Below are 5,711 nucleotides of genomic sequence, written 5' to 3' on the forward strand. Positions count from 1 at the left end.
AGAGTGTGTTTCTTCTAAGGCGAGCTAGTGTGTGCTTCCCAGTCAGAAATGGAGTTGAATCACATGCAGTTTTTGGTCCTACGAGCAAGAGTTGTTTTCTGGTAAAGAGAGTCACTATTGCGCTCCCATTGCCATACACAGTGCAAATAGCACTCGTGTCTGTTCCCAGCAAGTACAGTGTACTGGACTGAAGAGAAGCTACTCTTCTTGTCAGTTTCCTAAGCAGAGTTGAACTACATATGGCCCGTGTGTTTAGAAAGCACAGTTCTTTTGTTCTGAGCAAGCTCACTGTTCTGGCCCTATTGGAAACACAGTAGAGTAGAAGAGTGCTATTTTCTCAAAAGCAGAGTGTGTTTCTTCTAAGGAGAGCTAGTGTTTGTTTCCCAGTCAGAAATGGAGTTGAATCACATGCAGTTTCTTGTCCTACAAGCAAGAGTTGTTTTCTGTTTAGGAGAGTCACTATTGCCCTCCCATTGCCTTACACAGAGCAAATAGCACTCGTGTCTGTTCCCAGCTAGTACAGTGTACTGCACTGAAGAGAAGATACTGTTCTTGTCAGTTTCCTAAGCAGAGTTGAACTAGATATGGCCCGTGTTTGTAGGAAGCACAGTTCTTTTGTTCTGAGCAAGCTCACTGTTCTGGCCCTATAGGAAACACAGTAGAGTAGAGGAGTGGTCTTTTATCAAAAGCAGAGTGTATTTCTCGTAAGGCGAGCTAGTGTGTGTTTCCAATCAGAAATGGAGTTGAATCACATGCAGTTTTTGGTCCTATGAGCAAGAGTTGTTTTCTGGTAAGGAGAGTCACTATTGCGCTCCCAGTGCCATACACAGGGCAAATAGCACTCGTGTCTGTTCCCAGCAAGTACAGTGTACTGGACTGAAGAGAAGCTACTGTTCTTGTCAGTTTCCTAAGCAGAGTTGAACTAGATATGTCCCGTGTGTGTAGGAAGACCAGTTCTTTTGTTCTGAGCAAGCTCACTGTTCTGGCCCTATAGGAAACACAGTAGAGAAGAAGAGTGATCTTTTCTCAAAAGCAGAGTGTGTTTCTTCTAAGGCGAGCTAGTGTTTGTTTCCCAGTCAGAAATGGAGTTGAATCACATGCAGTTTCTGGTCCTACGAGCAAGAGTTGTTTTCTGGTTAGGAGAGTCACTATTGTGCTCCCATTGCCTTACACAGGGCAAATAACACTCGCGTCTGTTCCCAGCAAGTACAGTGTTCTGGACTGAAGAGAAGCTACTGTTCTTGTCAGTTTCCTAAGCAGAGTTGAACTAGATATGGCCCGTGTGTGTAGGAAGCACACTTCTTTTGTTCTGAGCAAGCTCACTGTTCTGGCCCTATTGGAAACACTGTAGAGTAGAAGAGTACTCTTTTCTCAAAGCAGAGTGTGTTTCTTCTAAGGCGAGCTAGTGTTTGTTTCCCAGTCAGAAATGGAGTTGAATCACATGAAATTTCTTGTCCTACGAGCAAGAGTTGTTTTCTGGTTAGGAGATTCACTATTTCCCTTCCATTGCCTTACACAGGGCAAATAGCACTCGTGTCTGTTCCCAGCAAGTACAGTGTACTGGACTGAAGAGAAGCTACTGTTCTTGTCAGTTTCCTAAGCAGAGTTGAACTAGATATGGCCCGTGGGTGTAGGAAGCACAGTTCTTTTGTTCTGAGCAAGCTCACTGTTCTGGCCCTATAGAAACACAGTAGAGAAGAAGAGGGCTCTTTTCTCAAAAGCAGAGTGTGTTTCTTCTAAGGCGAGATAGTGTTTGTTTCCCAGTCAGAAATGGAATTGAATCACATTCAGTTTCTTGTCCTATGAGCAACAGTTGTTTTCTGGTAAGGAGAGTCACTATTGCGCTCCCATTGCCATACACAGTGCAAATAGCACTTGCGTCTGTTCCCAGCAACTACAGTGTACTGGACTGAAGAGAAGCTACTGTCCTTGTCAGTTTCCTAAGCAGAGTTGAACTAGATATGGCCCTTTTGTGTAGGAAGCACACTTCTTTTGTTCTGAGCAAGCTCACTGTTCTGGTTCTATTGGAAACACAGTGGAGTAGAAGAGTGCTCTTTTCTCAAAAGCAGAGTGTGTTTCTTCTAAGGCGAGCTAGTGTTTGTTTCCCAGTCAGAAATGGAGTTGAATCACATGCAGTTTTTGGTCCTACGAGCAAGAGTTGTTTTCTGGTAAGGAGAGTCACTATTGCGCTCCCATTGCCATACACAGTGCAAATAGCACTTGCGTCTGTTCCCAGCAACTACAGTGTACTGGACTGAAGAGAAGCTACTGTGATTGTCAGTTTCCTAAGCAGAGTTGAACTAGATATGGCCCGTTTATTTGGGAAGCACACTTCTTTTGTTCTGAGCAAGCTCACTGTTCTGGCCCTATTGGAAACACAGTGGAGTAGAAGAGTGCTCTTTTCTCAAAAGCAGAGTGTGTTTCTTCTAAGGCGAGCTAGTGTTTGTTTCCCAGTCAGAAATGGAGTTCAATCACATGCAGTTTCTTGTCCTATGAGCAAGAGTTGTTTTCTGGTTAGGAGAGTCACTATTGCCCTCCCATTGCCTTACACAGGGCAAATAGCACTCGTGTCTGTTCCCAGCAAGTACAGTGTACTGGACTGAAGAGAAGCTACTGTTCTTTTCAGTTTCCTAAGCAGAGTTGAACTAGATATGGCCCATGGGTGTAGGAAGCACAGTTCTTTTGTTCTGAGCAAGCTCACTGTTCTGGCCCTATTGGAAACACAGTAGAGTAGAAGAGGGCTCTTTTCTCAAAAGCAGAGTGTGTTTCTTCTAAGGCGAGCTAGTGTTTGTTTCCCAGTCAGAAATGGAGTTGTATCACATTCAGTTTCTGGTCCTACCAGCAAGAGTTGTTTTCTGGTTAGGAGAGTCACTATTGTGCTCCCATTGCCTTACACAGGGCAAATAGCACTCGTGTCTGTTCCCAGCAAGTACAGTGTACTGGACTGAAGAGAAACTACTGTTCTTGTCAGTTTCCTAAGCAGAGTTGAACTAGATATGGCCCGTGTGTGTAGGAAGCACACTTCTTTTGTTCTGAGCAAGCTCACTGTTCTGGCCCTATTGTAAACACTGTAGAGTAGAAGAGTGCTCTTTTCTCAAAAGCAGAGTGTGTTTCTTCTAAGGCGAGCTAGTGTTTGTTTCCCAGTCAGTAATGGAGTTGAATCACATGCAGTTTTTGGTCCTACAAGCAAGAGTTGTTTTCTGGTAAGGAGAGTCACTATTGTGCTCCCATTGCCATACACAGTGCAAATAGCACTCGCGTCTGTTCACAGCAAGTACAGTGTACTGGACTGAAGAGAAGCTACTGTTCTTGTCAGTTGCCTAAGCAGAGTTGAACTAGATTGGCCTGTGTGTGTAGGAAGCACAGTTCTTTTGTTCTGAGCAAGCTCACTGTTCTGGCCCTTTAGGAAACACAGTAGAGTAGAAGAGTGGTCTTTTCTCAAAAGAAGAGTGTGTTTCTTCTAAGGCGAGCTAGTGTGTGCTTCCCAGTCAGAAATGGAGTTGAATCACATGCAGTTTTTGGTCCTACGAGCAAGAGTTGTTTTCTGGTAAAGAGAGTCACTATTGCGCTCCCATTGCCATACACAGTGCAAATAGCACTCGTGTCTGTTCCCAGCAAGTACAGTGTACTGGACTGAAGAGAAGCTACTCTTCTTGTCAGTTTCCTAAGCAGAGTTGAACTACATATGGCCCGTGTGTTTAGAAAGCACAGTTCTTTTGTTCTGAGCAAGCTCACTGTTCTGGCCCTATTGGAAACACAGTAGAGTAGAAGAGTGCTATTTTCTCAAAGCAGAGTGTGTTTCTTCTAAGGAGAGCTAGTGTTTGTTTCCCAGTCAGAAATGGAGTTGAATCACATGCAGTTTCTTGTCCTACAAGCAAGAGTTGTTTTCTGTTTAGGAGAGTCACTATTGCCCTCCCATTGCCTTACACAGAGCAAATAGCACTCGTGTCTGTTCCCAGCTAGTACAGTGTACTGCACTGAAGAGAAGATACTGTTCTTGTCAGTTTCCTAAGCAGAGTTGAACTAGATATGGCCCGTGTTTGTAGGAAGCACAGTTCTTTTGTTCTGAGCAAGCTCACTGTTCTGGCCCTATAGAAACACAGTAGAGTAGAGGAGTGGTCTTTTATCAAAAGCAGAGTGTATTTCTCGTAAGGCGAGCTAGTGTGTGTTTCCCAATCAGAAATGGAGTTGAATCACATGCAGTTTTTGGTCCTATGAGCAAGAGTTGTTTTCTGGTAAGGAGAGTCACTATTGCGCTCCCAGTGCCATACACAGGGCAAATAGCGCACTCGTGTCTGTTCCCAGCAAGTACAGTGTACTGGACTGAAGAGAAGCTACTGTTCTTGTCAGTTTCCTAAGCAGAGTTGAACTAGATATGTCCCGTGTGTGTAGGAAGACCAGTTCTTTTGTTCTGAGCAAGCTCACTGTTCTGGCCCTATAGGAAACACAGTAGAGAAGAAGAGTGATCTTTTCTCAAAAGCAGAGTGTGTTTCTTCTAAGGCGAGCTAGTGTTTGTTTCCCAGTCAGAAATGGAGTTGAATCACATGCAGTTTCTGGTCCTACGAGCAAGAGTTGTTTTCTGGTTAGGAGAGTCACTATTGTGCTCCCATTGCCTTACACAGGGCAAATAACACTCGCGTCTGTTCCAGCAAGTACAGTGTTCTGGACTGAAGAGAAGCTACTGTTCTTGTCAGTTTCCTAAGCAGAGTTGAACTAGATATGGCCCGTGTGTGTAGGAAGCACACTTCTTTTGTTCTGAGCAAGCTCACTGTTCTGGCCCTATTGGAAACACTGTAGAGTAGAAGAGTACTCTTTTCTCAAAAGCAGAGTGTGTTTCTTCTAAGGCGAGCTAGTGTTTGTTTCCCAGTCAGAAATGGAGTTGAATCACATGAAATTTCTTGTCCTACGAGCAAGAGTTGTTTTCTGGTTAGGAGATTCACTATTTCCCTTCCATTGCCTTACACAGGGCAAATAGCACTCGTGTCTGTTCCCAGCAAGTACAGTGTACTGGACTGAAGAGAAGCTACTGTTCTTGTCAGTTTCCTAAGCAGAGTTGAACTAGATATGGGCCCGTGGGTGTAGGAAGCACAGTTCTTTTGTTCTGAGCAAGCTCACTGTTCTGGCCCTATAGAAACACAGTAGAGAAGAAGAGGGCTCTTTTCTCAAAAGCAGAGTGTGTTTCTTCTAAGGCGAGATAGTGTTTGTTTCCCAGTCAGAATGGAATTGAATCACATTCAGTTTCTTGTCCTATGAGCAACAGTTGTTTTCTGGTAAGGAGAGTCACTATTGCGCTCCCATTGCCATACACAGTGCAAATAGCACTTGCGTCTGTTCCCAGCAACTACAGTGTACTGGACTGAAGAGAAGCTACTGTGATTGTCAGTTTCCTAAGCAGAGTTGAACTAGATATGGCCCGTTTATTTGGGAAGCACACTTCTTTTGTTCTGAGCAAGCTCACTGTTTCTGGCCCTATTGGAAACACAGTGGAGTAGAAGAGTGCTCTTTTCTCAAAAGCAGAGTGTGTTTCTTCTAAGGCGAGCTAGTGTTTGTTTCCCAGTCAGAAATGGAGTTCAATCACATGCAGTTTCTTGTCCTATGAGCAAGAGTTGTTTTCTGGTTAGGAGAGTCACTATTGCCCTCCCATTGCCTTACACAGGGCAAATAGCACTCGTGTCTGTTCCCAGCAAGTACAGTGTACTGGACTGAAGAGA

The sequence above is a fragment of the Peromyscus eremicus genome, unplaced genomic scaffold (genome assembly GCF_949786415.1).
Source record: "Peromyscus eremicus unplaced genomic scaffold, PerEre_H2_v1 PerEre#2#unplaced_79, whole genome shotgun sequence".
NCBI lineage: Eukaryota > Metazoa > Chordata > Mammalia > Rodentia > Cricetidae > Peromyscus > Peromyscus eremicus.